The sequence below is a fragment of the Anopheles aquasalis genome, chromosome 3, assembly GCF_943734665.1.
Source record: "Anopheles aquasalis chromosome 3, idAnoAquaMG_Q_19, whole genome shotgun sequence".
NCBI lineage: Eukaryota > Metazoa > Arthropoda > Insecta > Diptera > Culicidae > Anopheles > Anopheles aquasalis.
This window is the reverse complement of record NC_064878.1, coordinates 17,498,464-17,512,195: the sequence shown is the minus strand read 5'-3', so window position 1 is coordinate 17,512,195 and position 13,732 is coordinate 17,498,464. Positions and strand designations below refer to the sequence as shown.

The window sequence follows — 13,732 nt, the reverse complement described above, 5'->3', positions numbered from 1 at the left end:
TCGCCACCAGCATCGAGCATCGAGGGCATCGGGGGCCCCCGGGGGCCTGTGTCTTTATTAAATTGTTTAATTTGTTAGCCAAAAAAGGCTAATGAAACCAATGGCAACAGCAGCAACCACTAGGATCGATCGGATTGCTAGCCGATAACGGCACCCATCGCCAACCGTCGATGCAAAGTTCAGGTTTTATAGCAGACAAATCAACATCTTAGGTCATTGTTTCTCAGGTTCGGATGGGAGGGTGTGAAGATTGGAATCTGCACGATCAGCGCGCTATAGAGCGCTATCATGGCTAAGCGGCGAAGATATCAGCGAAGATTCGCGAATAGCCAAAGGCAATGGCCTTTTAAGGCGATTGAAACAAAAAAAAAGCCCCAGCATCCATAAATTACAGCTTGGATTAATTTTGCGAATTTTCAACTCACATCATCGAAAGCCACGCCACTGCCACATGATACGCCGATGCTCAATGCTCTCTAATTACAATGTCACATGCTCATTACGATGCAAATGAGACGAGCGCGCCCAATTCACCAATGTATCCTGCTCCGGGCGGTGCAGACCATGGGAAATATGCGCATGAAACTAGAGCACCGCGCTGGCACTAGAGGGCACACAGACAGACACAGAGTGACAGTACACACCAGCATTAGTCGCGGGCGCGCGAGTTGAATGGAGGCGGCAGCATAAAACCATGAATCGGTCATTAGCCGGATTCTGAAATTCAAAACCATTTCTAACGACCTCCCGACCCCCTTTTTGCGGTTCAAAGGGAAAGAGGGAGCGGAGGGTTCCAGTTTTGGTGTTTTACACCCCCACCGGTACCCCCTCTCCCCAACATTCGGTGTTTTTTTTTGCAAAAAAAAACTGCTTTGCGCCACACTCGCACTGCAGCTGACGAAAGCAGAATTCATTGCCGCCGCGACGAGAGCGACGCGACGAGGTACGGATCTCGCTCTTTCTACCGCAAAACTCAACCATTGGCCACCCTCGGTCCCCAGTTACTCCCCGAGCAGCCCTACACCGCACGATGGGTTTCGTGTTCTTCAAGCTCAGTCGTGCAGCGGTGCCTAGTGCCGTGGTCTACCACCATGGCAGTCAGACAGTCTGGTCACAGCACACAGTAGTAGAATGCAATTGTCTTCACGTTCAATAGCGTGGACAGAGCGCGGCAGCAACTTTTCGCGGCCGCAGCCATTGTGTGCCCGCGTTGGTTTCGTTTGTTTTTGCTCCGCTTTAGAGGTTATGCTACTAGCAACAGACGCACACACTCGCACACAGTAGTACAGGTCTGACAGTCGTGGTTCGTTTTTCGAGGCCAGTTGCCCAAATCTAACGGTTTCGTTGCAACGCAGCTGGTCAGCTGACCGCGATGTTCTTCTGGATTACCGTGCGCCAATCAAGCGGAGCAGCAGCAGCAGCAGCATGCCGACTAACGGCTGCGGTGGTGTGGAAATTCGAAACAGAATCAGCCACCCACCCACCAATACCACCATCGAAAAGCGATGTAATGTCGTTGTTTGGGAAAGGCCGATGGTGCGACGTAACGCAACAACCAGAACACGCGGTGGTTTAAGTCAGTCTTGCTCAAGCGTTAGGGTTCGGTTTTAATCGGACAGCAGGCTTTTGCGAGCTTGGTCAACACACCCCGTGGCCACAATCCCCTGGTTGTTCGACCTTGCTACATCCGCACCCGGTGACAGAGCAAATGACAAATCGTAAAAATCGTATTCGCAAAAATGTCCGTGTCATTACGGTTGATTAGCTGGGCACCTGTAATGACACGGACATTTGTTTATCATTGCTGGCGCGGTTTGTTGCGAATTCATGAGCTGGGCTCTGCGGAGTTTACGATTGATTTGCACGTACAAAACCAGCGACAGCGACCGTGATTGCGGCAACACAGCAAACACGAATTTCAAGTTGTCAGTACAGAGCCCCAAAACCGGCCGGCCTCTTGACCTATTCCCTCGCCTCGCCTCGTGTGACTGACTGGAAAACGACGAGATATTCGTCCTCACTTGATAGCTTCGTGTTCTTGTTCTTTTGGTATCTTTTCAGCATTCCGAAGTACTATCGACAGCTACGTGCTGCTGCTGCTGCTGATCGGTGTCCTAACAAAGGAACGGGCAGATGGCCAAAAAAAGAACATCCTCCAAAAAAAAGTAAAGACGATCATTCTGGTGGTCGGTACAATCTGCTTGATTAAAACTTGAGAACATCACCACGGCGTGATGCGTTTGCGGAAACGAATGGGACAAAGCGAAGAAGAAAAAAAACGTTCGGTTCCCAAAATCCCATACCGTGCGCGCGTGAAGTCCATTCTTCCTGACTGACCGGAGGGAAGGAGGGAACTAACAAACATGGACATGGATTCGTCAATTTTATTGACTCTACTCGTCGTCGACGACGACGACTCGAGAGTCAAGTGAATTCGCACATTCGCGCACGGTGAGAAAGGTTAACAAAGTTCACTCCAAAGGCACACGGTCTCTAATGGTGTTAATATTGTGTGCCAGAGTGTCTGCGCGGGTGTGTGAGTGTGTGTTTGTCTAATTTTAGAAGAAATCTTTCGCAAACTGACTGGCTTGTGGGTTGTGGGCACCACAAGCTGGCAACATCGCTATTCCGACGTTCAAAGGGGCCGTGCCTCCAAGACACCACAGAGCAGAGAGCGAGGGAGAGAGAGAGAGAGAGAGAGAGAGAGAGATCGAGAGCCATTGGCACCGTGTGCCAATACCACGTCGAAGGAGTGCTTGTCCCCAGAATACCGAAATGCCACGAGAACGTGCACGGGCACGACACCGGGTGCCACACCTTCCCAAAACTCGTTAACTCCACTCTTGTACTGCCTCCGGACGAACTGAAGCGATCGTCGTCTGGCCACAAATGCAAATATATCACTGGCACAGGCAGGCGGCGCCACCATCGCCAGCGTTTGCAGCGTTGTCACGTCGTCTGCTCGCGAGAAGAGGCGTAAATGATGGAACAGAATCACAAGCTCCACGGGATTTGCCTTGTGGAATTGTCCAAGTTCGTAGAGAATTCTGCAGAGTTACTTAACACACATTTGAACACACGGAACGCTCTCTCTGTGTTCGCGGATGTACCAGCCAATGGACGGGCTATTTGTAGTGCTGTTAACATCGCCATTTAATTGCCAAATCGCATGTCCATAAACCGCGGGTTTGCCAATATCATACTCATCGAACTTTGCGATTCGCGCGGACTCTTCCTTCCCATTTGATCCTCATAAAACGGGGTGGGTGTGTAGTTCCTGCATGTTGTGTGTTTCCATTGGGCAAATTAATTGTGGACAAGCCATAAAAGCAATTCAACACATAATACAAAACATCTGTAACGCTCTGTCCGCAGTGTATCGCAGTCTGTAGGTTAACCCAAAAGCGACGATCGGACTTCTGCGGGCGACGTACTAGTACAGCAATTGTTTTTGGTGTGACGTACTAGTACAACTGTTTGGTGAGGTACTTTGGCTGAGGTATTCTACACGCAACAGCGCAACCATCACCACCACCACGAAGACGACTCTGCAATCGAATTGAGTAAACAGGCACGAAAGGCAACCACCAGCGCTGGGCACGTCAGCCAACTTGGCGCTGAATCCAAACTGAAATTCGTTAAACAATACCCATCACGAAGCCAATTGCACAAAGCCGTGAGTCTAGGGAGAAGGTAGTGGAGGAGGAGTAGGAGGAGGAGGAGAAGAGTTGCCCGTTGTACAGCTGGCGGAAAAATGCACTTGCCAGGCCCTGCAGCTGCTCTATGATTAACCGCTCCAAGCTTCGTGCACCAAGCGATTGCGGGCCTGGAACACGCAAAACCGACGAAACGGATTGCATTATATGACGCTCCATGGATGGCGTTGCTGGTTCAGTGTGTATGCCTCTACTACTACTAAAAATGGAGGATCGCGTACCGTGTAATTCACTCGAGGTTCGATTTGATCGCCGAGTTCTTCACAAAAACCTCTGAACGACACCTAAAGCTCCTCCAAGAATTCTCCAATCGTTGATCCTGCAACCTTGCTAGCTGATAGATCGTACTCAAGTCCAATCGAAGCCGAAAACGCCACGAATCGAACGCCACGCTAAGGTATCGATCACGGAAAATGCGATCGTGCGCCGTGCGCGCCATCGAGAGCGAATTTCGATTTCCATTCACGCTCGACCAGTTCATGCCACCATCTTCAGGCCCCTCAGTGGGGGGGGGTTTCGGAATTGCAATTTCCCGCCCAGCCACTCCACCACACCGAACACAGCAAAAGGCCAACAACCACAGCAGTGTTTGTGAGTGGGTATGCCACAGCAGTTTGTTGGTGACTGGCGCCAGCGACTCGACCATTTGTATTCGATCGAATTGAACGTCAGAGACAGAGACGAAGACGAGCCCATGAATCGCCCAGGCGTCATCATCATCATCATCATCGTGATCATCGTGATCATCGCGAACGGTATCTTCCTCGGACGGGCCAAAGGTAGAAAGTTTAATTGGCTCCAGCCCTGGCCAGTCAACCAGTCATCCGGCGAGTACCAGATGAATCCTAGGTCCGGCTAGGTAGGTTTTGGTTTGACCAGCTAGTTTACCACCCCACGAGAACCACCCTCAGTACCTCGGCTTCGTGGAGGATGAGTCGACGAAGATGAAATCGAAACCACCACACCACGGGGCGTACACCAGGGGGAGGGAGGTTTCCCTCGATCGACAAATGGAAAACTGAATTACGAAAGTCCGGACTGGACGGTGATGGTGGTGGTGGACGGTGGTGCAAATTACGTGCAAATCCGTGCGATCCATCCTCCGCGAAATGTAATCCAGATTCACCTTCGCGGCAACGAATTTCCATCCTTCCATTTTCCATCCGAAACAGCCGGAGCCGGAGGTATGCACCAGCCAGTCCCCGATGACGTCAGGTGGATTGCGCTGCGTACGCGCCTCACTCGCACTTAAAAAAAAACATAACTGGTTCGGTGTGTGGCCGGCGTGTTGTGCGCGATCCGCTGGTGATTTTACTTTCATTTTCACTCCCGCCGTGGCCAAGCAACGCCGGTTTGATAGAGACGGTTGGCCGCGATGGCGTTGCTACGGTATCGATCTGTTCCTATCCGACAACGCCATCGTCGTCGTCGTCGTCGTCATCTGGTGCGCATGTTTTAGTAAGTGATCGACGCGGCGACGTTGTAGTCGATTCCGAAACCGTTACGGCACACCTTCAAGCGATCGGTCGCGCGTGCGCGCACACACCTTCATTGGGGTCTTTTGATTGAAATGTCTTGGGTCTTTGGTCTTTGGCGAGCCTTTTTTTTTTTTCGGGGGAAGCCTCGCCACTTGGCGCCACCAACACACATACACACCCCGCAATGAAGCTCACGACGCGCCTGCACATCTGACATTTGTGGGTTTTTCGTGCCGATCGCGAAAAGGTTGCGACCGGCACCGACCGGTGCCTCCCCGAACCGGTCTACATACAAAGCGCGAAGGAAGCTTTTTACAGCCGGAACCAAAGTCTCCCGGGGGAGTAGGAAAAGGAGTGCGGCACCAAACACTTTCACGGTCGCGAACGTCCCGGGGGGGGGGGGGGGGGGGGGTGGCTGGAAGTGCGCCTTTCCCTAGAACAACTCAACTGAATGCTGCTCTCGCCGACCCCGAAATGGTTCTAGAAATCGGCGCCAGTGCCAGGGAACGGGGGAACCGACTGGCAAGCGACAGACGTACCGGAGCAAATTTGAAACCCAATTTGAATACGGCGGCGACAGTGGCGGCGCCTGGCGGTTCTGGCGATCGGAGTTTGCATAAATTTGCAGCACCAGAGACCAGAGCGCACCGGTTCCGAATGTTCCGAATTCTATTCTGAATGTTGCTCTTGTTGATGTTTGTTGATGTATTTGGAGGCGGGTTTTTGTTACGATTTTGCTCGGAATTCTAGCTCCGGACGAAGTCAAACCCAATGGCCGGTCGTGTTGTGGCGGTTGTGTGCGGTCTGACTGGCCATCATCAGTCCAGTCCAGAATCGAACACAAATACGAAGAGCACGCTGACAGATAACCGGTCAGAATCAGGTGGCCAGTTGAGGGTTGGTTGATAGCAGCCGAAACACTTTTGGGGGAACAAAAAACGATCCCACGGTTATCGGATACGAGCGAGAACATGCTCAACGGTGTGCGGTGTTTTGGGGCCTTTTGGGTTGAACAAACATAAAGAAAAGCATACAATAAATATTCTATTTGTCTTCTTTGCGCTATGCTGCGCATCCGTAGAGTTGTGGTGGTGTTGGTACAAGATAGGATCTTTCATTAGCAGTAAACTGTTATTAGCTTAGTGGTAACTGTTATTTCTCGCTTTGCAACATTTAGTTTCAACCTTTCATGTTCCTATACCAAGTCAAAATGGATTTGCTAAAAGCTGCTATCAAACTATCAAAAGCATTCTAACGACTGTTGGGAACAATTTTATTACCAGTTCAGTCAGTAAAAAAATAAAAAATAATTTTGTATTGCATACATATTTTGTCATTTATATGGGTTGAGCAATGGGTTGTTGCTGCTGCCGCCGAATGCACAGTCGCGGTTCTTAAGGAGCAAAAGAATGAATTTGAGTTACCTTTGAGTAGATAAAGGTATCAGAGACACGGTAATTTACGATTTATAGTATAATAAACGGATTTTCAGTCTAGCTCAATTAGACAAAGATTGCTGTGCAATAGATTGATAGAACTTGTATACGGACACAATGCGTTGTCTCTTTTCTTAACCAGTTCGTAGCACTATGTTCTGTTGCATTCATGTTCTGATTTTAAGATGAAGTTGTATTTAAGAGAATTAAGTTGAACCAACAGCCTCAATCGGCAAAACTACAATCAGCAAATGTGAATAGCCCAACAAGTTAAGCGCCTAGAGTTCCTAAACCAACTCGCGTCATCATTTTACGTCATCGTCAAAAGCCGTCCAGTCCTAATCAACGGCCTGATAGAAAGTGCTCCAAACGCTCCCCTGAGATCCCCTTTTTGTTTCTCCCAACACAACGCCCAACACAAAAAAACACCAGGAGGTCTCTCTACGAGTTAATCTGTGAACCCGTTTGTACTCTCAATCTCCTCATGCACCAAACAAAAAAAAACTATAATCCCGACTTTGTTTTCCTTGTTTTTCACCAGGAACTGATTACTCTCGAAGCGATCCCCTCTCGAAGTGACAATAAACCCCCGGTGGTGCTCTGATTTAAGCCACAAATTCCGTGGCGCGTTCTTCGCCAGATTGCCCTGGTCTGGCTTAGATCAAGATCCAGATGATTTATGGTAAGCCGTGCCACCAGCAACGGGCTTCGGTGAGGCTCCAGGCTGGACACTTTGACGGTGTTTTCAATCGAACGGAGCGCTGTCAGTCCCAAACGGCTTACAACAACCATTAACGGGTGTTAATCCGGAAAGGAAAGATGGATTACAGCCCTCCCCCGAACGAATCTCGCGAGCTGGTGAACACGCGAGACGTTTGAAGGCGACTTCAAGCACGATTGTAATGACGGTTGGCGGTCGCATGGTGCCCACAGGAATCGACTAAATGGCCTGTCAAGAGATACACATGGAAATTGAATTCCATAACTTTTTTTTTTTCAAATGTTGTCGTTGCTCACACCGAAGGAAAAACCGGGAATGTGTTTTTCCATAATTTAGTGATGACGGGGTGACGCTTCAATTCAAATACACACTCGCTACATAAGACAGAGTGAACATATGACTTCAATCGCACGGCATCGCGAAGACCCTTTTTTCCAATCCGTCATTCGTCGTCTCGCCTCTGCCGGCCCAGCACACCACACACATCGTCAGCATCACCTTCGCCATCATCATCATCATGATCGTCATCTCCGTCAATTTTAGGTAACTGGCGGGCTGCAGCGAACCAACGGCACCTTAACCAATGTTACTCAACCGATCGCGACCGACCTCAGACGCTGCTGACGCCGCCGCCGCCGCCGCCGCTGGTCGCTCAAAATTCAAGTTTACGAACTTTCACCTTGTTACTTAAGCGCTCCGGTGGCCAGGTCCGCTCCAAACGGTAAGTCAGCTGTCTGTGCGGCTGGTAAAATATCTGCTGAGCATGCGTTTCATAATCTTTTGCCATCTGCGCTGCCGTTTTTAGTTCGATTTAATTAAATCATAAAGCATAAGAAAACGCATTCGTACCAGTGTGTGCGGAAACCAAGTGGAACCTCCGGTGCCAGTGTTTTTTTCGGGGTTTTAAATTCAATTCAATCTCGCGTCAGTTCGCATCGCAAGAATGCTGCCTGTCTGCAGCGTGTCATCCGGCGAAGACGAGCCAATGCCACCGCAAAAAAACAATGCCTGCCCAATGGATGGCTCCATGATGGCTCGCGAAGAAGATGAATACGGGAGAGAAATGAAACAAATAAATAAAAAAAAACGCCAACCAATCATCATCGCAGCACAGCACAGCGCGCGTGCTTATTGGAAACAACTTTCACTCTCAATCGGAGCGAAGCGAACCCTTTCTAAGCATCGCGAGGCGAGGTCGCGGCCATTCGTGGCAGCCGGCGCCGCAATTTTCTTGTTTTGTTTCAGTGCCCTCCCTCCACCTTCTACTTCCATTTCAGTTTTTTTTTCTTGTTGTGTTGATCTTCCTTCCCGATAAACGCCAAAGTGGCAAGATTTATGCTCCGTCATCCGTCGCTGATCGGTGCGAGGTTCTTCTCGCCTTCTCTTCGCACAGAATACGACCAGGCGAAGGCGACGGTGAAGCGAAAAGGTTCGTTCACCACACCAATTGGTAGTCGCCATAGGCAGCAGCAAAAACACTTACGTTTATCTCTCTTCAGGGGGGGCGGCGGGACCGGGGGTGGTAGTTAAATGCTCAATAAACTAAACATCGGCGGCGATGGCGATTTTTGGGGTGGAGAAATCGAGCGTCAATCGTGCTATGGGGGGGCCGGGCTGGCAGTGAACACTGGTGCCAAACAATTTCTTTCCCAACTGCCCACACAAGCGGCACACACAACGGCACAAGACGCGCAAAACACGAACACACACGGATATGCAGAAGGACACTATCTTCAAAACTATCGCCGCTGAGCACGTACCGGGAAAACTGGGAGAAAAACTACCGCGAAATCCGGGCGAACGGCGGGGAAAAAAAACGTTCGCGAATCACACTCGGGACACTTTGGGCGAGAGGTTCACTTTGCTGCTGCTGGTGGTTATCTTCTGTTGCTGCTGAATTTATGTTTGCTCGCGGCTTTCAAGCGCGGCTTTATCGCTATCACATAAACCACCGGGAATCCGGGAGAGTGGCCACGGGCCCTGGCCTGGCCACCTGGTGGCACCAGTGGGGCCTCTGAACCGGCTCACTCAAATTAACGTGTGATGACACTAACTTTTTGGCGGGATGAAGCGTTGATTGCTTCGCCTACTGTCGCGCACGAAGGTTCGTCGCCTGCTCGCCGATCGAGCTCTTTCTCTGTCGCAAAACGCGACGACGGTATTTTTGGATAAATGCTGCTGCTGGTGCTGCTGTTATCGCTACTCGGCCGATACCAAAAGGGCGATTAAAAGACGTCCCGGTTGACGACGTTGCTCGGTTAATGTTTTGCGATCGTCGGCGAAAGTCTTTTTGGCCAAACGTGAATGGCCTTCGACACACACTTCGATCCGTTCAGTTGTTCACAATCTTCTAACCTTTAACCCGAAAACACCCGACACACAACACCTGCACACACTTGCACGCGCACACTCCACACTTGCACGTTATGATGCTGGCCACACCGTAGCCACGCCACGAAATGCCGGTTCCATTCCGGTGCGCCAGGTCGCGAAGCCGAAGTATCGTCGCCGTTCAGCAGCCGCGTTCCCAGCGTTCCCAACGATCCGCGAGTCCGGGAGATAAAGGCGGCCGGAACGGGAGAGGATAATGAGGATCGAGGGGGTCGAGGCTCGCTAGGTAGAGATTACATAAATTCACATTAGCCACCATGCAAGCAAGTCTCAGGTTGATGCCTTCCTTGATGCCCAGGAGGTCACAGCAGGCAGCATGTAATTGGAAATTGATTTTGGGCGATGCTTCGGTGCGTCAGTTCCTGTAGCTACGCTTGATCCTTATCTACTCTATTTCTGGTCAGTAATTCAATTGAAGATTTATCTTCGAATCGTCCATCTGCTTCATGTAGCAGTCTTTACAACTAATACCACGTTTTCCTCGCCCAAAAAAGAAGCAGCCATTACGGTTACTTCATTCCAGTAGTCCCCCATACTGCCAGAGAGGGGCTGCCAAGCATCAAGCGACACGCAAATGGGCGTGCGCAACAAAATGCTCCCTTGGCCGCACACCACTTTTCATTTCATTGAATCATTTCAATTTCATTACTACTGCTGCTACCACTACCATCGCTTCTTCGTCTTCTTCTTCTTCGTTTTCGCCTTTTTTTCTGCACGGAAAAGCCCACAAAACACAGAGGGCCAGTCCCAGGGAGCCACCACGCACACGATCCCGACCACTGCTGGCTTCTCTCGGTGGGGATCGTTCCGATCTTTGCGTGAAGGGCCAGTTACTTGCGCTTTTTGCGCTACGCTGCGTCCTCCATACCCGGCGTGCCGTGCAACACAAATTCCTACGGTATTCCGTGCATCGCCCGCAGTTCCCTTGGCTCCCGCGTGTCCCTCAATCCGTAGATCTTCTCCAAAGGAAGCTCGGTACAGTTACGATGCCGTTGCTGTTGCTGCTTCCTTCGCCTAGCCGGTTTTGCGCTATCTCACTAGCTTCTCTCTCGCTTGGGGTTTTTAGTTTTCCTTGCATCTCGTGAGGCCGGGCCGAGACGTCGAGTGCTTGGTGGTGGATTTTTCACTTTCGTTCGTGCTCATCTGCTGCTGCGTGACGCAGACTGCAGCGCAGCGCAGCGTGCAGGTCATTCCGCTTAGTTTTCCATTTCATTTCAATCATATTGTTGTTTGCTGGCCAACCGTTAAGCGTATCGTTAAGGTGCCAATCGTTAGCGATTCGGTCAGAGGCGTTCGATTCTAATCAAAACATTGCCCACTGGACTGCGGATCGGATCGAAATGTTTTTGCACTTTGATGTCTGATGACTTTCGTCAATTTCCTACAATTGAGCGTTCAAATGTGTTTTTCGTGGGCCACAACAGATGAGTGGCACTTTGTTATGCTGCATAAATACACTTTCCAAACAGCGATCCCCGAAAAAACACACCCAAGATAAACATTCTTTTACTGATTGACCCTCATCTAGAGAGCTGGTGGTGATGGATCAATTCAATTCAACGAAATTTTCGCTTCAATCTCTCTCTCTCTCTCTCTCTCGTAAGTTCCATTTTCCCCCCTCAAAAGAAACTGATAGTAGGTGGGTATTTGCAGGGAAATCCATAGCACTGACACTGCGGCAGTAAAAAAGTGGAAAAATAACCTTCAATTCCATCCGCACGCACCGCACAATCCGCTGGCGCAACACCTTGATCGAAGGAAAAATCGCCAAAACTCACACATTCGCACGCTGGCACACATTAATGGAAGGTAGAGTATCGTGGAAACGTGCTGCCAGTGGAAAACAAAAGCGCACAAAGCAACAAACAACAAAACACTTGGACCGGGGACACCCTTCCAAAAGCGGTTCCACCAGCGGAGCGGATTTTTGCCATTTTGAAGGATACGCCGCGTTGTGTTCGAGGGCCTGGTGCACAATTGAGCCACAATCAGTGGGTATGTGTGTGCGGCAACAGGAAAAGCGGAAAAAATGCGTGAAAAACAGAAGGCAAACGATTGTGGTTGCCATCGTCGTCGCCGCTACCAATCACCGAAAGCAACCGTTGGCCAAAGACGTGTTCGTAATTCAATTTACTAGGCCTTGTTAGTGTTTTAGAGGTTCATTGCATGAAGAAAATGTGATGCACACTTGCTAATAGACACACCAAACAAAAAAAGAAACAAGTCACAGAGTCCAGTTCTATCCTCAAGCAAACTAGAAAAGTATTTCCTCAAAATATCTCAAAAATCGTACAAAAAATCAAACAATTAACTGCTCTACACTCGACAGAACCACCGAAAATGTTCGTTAATTTAGGTACAAGCACAGAATGCACACTCTGTGCACTCTGTGCGCCGTTGTTGCTGCTGCTGCTACACTCACGCGATCGACAACAGAATGAACAGTGTGGCTGGCCCTCCAGCAAGCCCGGGGCGCAGCTGAGCCAGCGCTTTTTGTTACTTTTCAAGAACGAACGGTTCGCGCGAGCCAAACGACACGACGGCTAAACGTAAACTGATCCGCGAAGATCTACCAGAAAGCTCGAGCTGCCCTCGGTGGCTGCGATCAACTGGCGTCTCTGAACGCGCCCTCGCTTGGCGAATGAGTTAAAGCGAGCGCACCTTGGCTCGGGGGTGCACGGGTAAAAAGGGGTGCACAAAATCCCCGAGCGTGAGAGCGAGAGAGTATTTATGAGCGTGTAAGTGTGTGAGAGAGAGAGAGGGAAAGGAACAGCCAAAAGGTGTCTGTGGTGACCTGCAGATCCTCAGAGAGAGAGTATACTAAAGCTTGCGCTCGCTCTCTCTCTCTCTCTCTCTTGCTTCGCTCTCACGATCACGCTCTCTCCTAGTCTCTGACGCTCTCTCAGTAATTTCAGTGACTACTAAGGTGCAGTGTAGTGTACCTACTAAGACCAATGGACGCACGCACATACACTCATAGCGAGACACAATCTAGTGAACCACAAGCTGCAGACACTGCTCCTCCTTCTCCTTGCGATCGCGATCGCGATCACCACTAGGAAGCGAACGAGACGCGTACACTACCACACGTAGCAAGTAGTATGCGTGCCAATTCACTTTTTCACTGTCTTTACACAACACTTACACAGCCACAGAAGGTAGAGACACCTATGGCGGAACCATTGTTTCCACCATTCGCAAAGCAAAGCTGATGCTGATGCGCTGCTACTCCCCGCTTGATCCTGGCTGTTTAAAGGGATCAATCACACTCCGTAGGGACCATCCTGGGGCCAGCGATCACTTACACAACAGTTGGACAACGCAACACGGCCAAAAACAGCGAACAGCGACCACGACGACGACGACGACGACGACAACGACCACGGACGCTCTCGAACGGGCACCTGGTGCGTGTCCACTCAGAGACTGGTGTGCTCGGTGGCCACACGGTGCTGGCCCTGGCTCGCCGCTGGAAGTAGGCTCACTCGCCGAGCCAGAGAGTTCGTGGCGCTCCCGCGATGTCCACCGTGGCCAGTTCAGACGCCGAGACGGACCGACAGAGGGTTCGATCGAATCGTAGGCAACAAAAAATCAACACAAAAAACGATCTCCGTCGGTCGGTCTGAGCCAGGACTCGCGAGTGAGAGCGAAAGCATCGATGGTGAAGGGTTGAGGGTTGGGTTGAAGGAGGCAGACAGGCAGTCAACCAGGTGGGCAGGCGCATAAAAAAACAGAGGGAGAAAAGAGCGTCGCCTTCGACGATGGTGAGAGAGAAGGAGCGTGTGATCGACGCAATCCGATCGCGGAAGAGAGTGAGAGTGCGAAAGCAAGGCGAAAGACTTGTGCGGTATGCAGGCAGAGACACTGAGAGAGCGAGAGAGAGAGAAAGGGTCCGAAATCGCGCTCAAGAAAGGTGAGTCCAAGACAAACTAGGCCCCAGGTTGGGAGCAGCAAGCGAGACATCTCTTCGGTCGTGGGGGAACCGTGGCT

General features: G+C 50.5%; 1 protein-coding gene across 11 annotated transcripts in view; it reads right to left on the bottom strand.

Annotated features, from left to right (window-relative positions):
- LOC126576121 (venom metalloproteinase 3) overlaps positions 1–13,157 on the bottom strand; it is a 92,155-nt gene extending 78,998 nt beyond the window's left edge. For 5 of the 11 annotated variants that reach the window (XR_007608294.1, XR_007608295.1, XM_050237245.1 and 2 more), the window contains exons 1-2: positions 12,165–12,299; positions 8,835–9,964 (exon numbers count right to left, since the gene is read on the bottom strand). The gene's annotated coding sequence lies outside the window, so the exon portion shown is untranslated. Of the gene's footprint in view, positions 1–8,834; positions 9,965–12,164; positions 12,343–12,887; positions 13,006–13,047 lie in introns of those variants that run through there. The other 6 variants (XM_050237237.1, XM_050237239.1, XM_050237238.1 and 3 more) reach the window with 6 other exon arrangements.
- Positions 13,158–13,732: the final 575 nt, after the last annotated feature.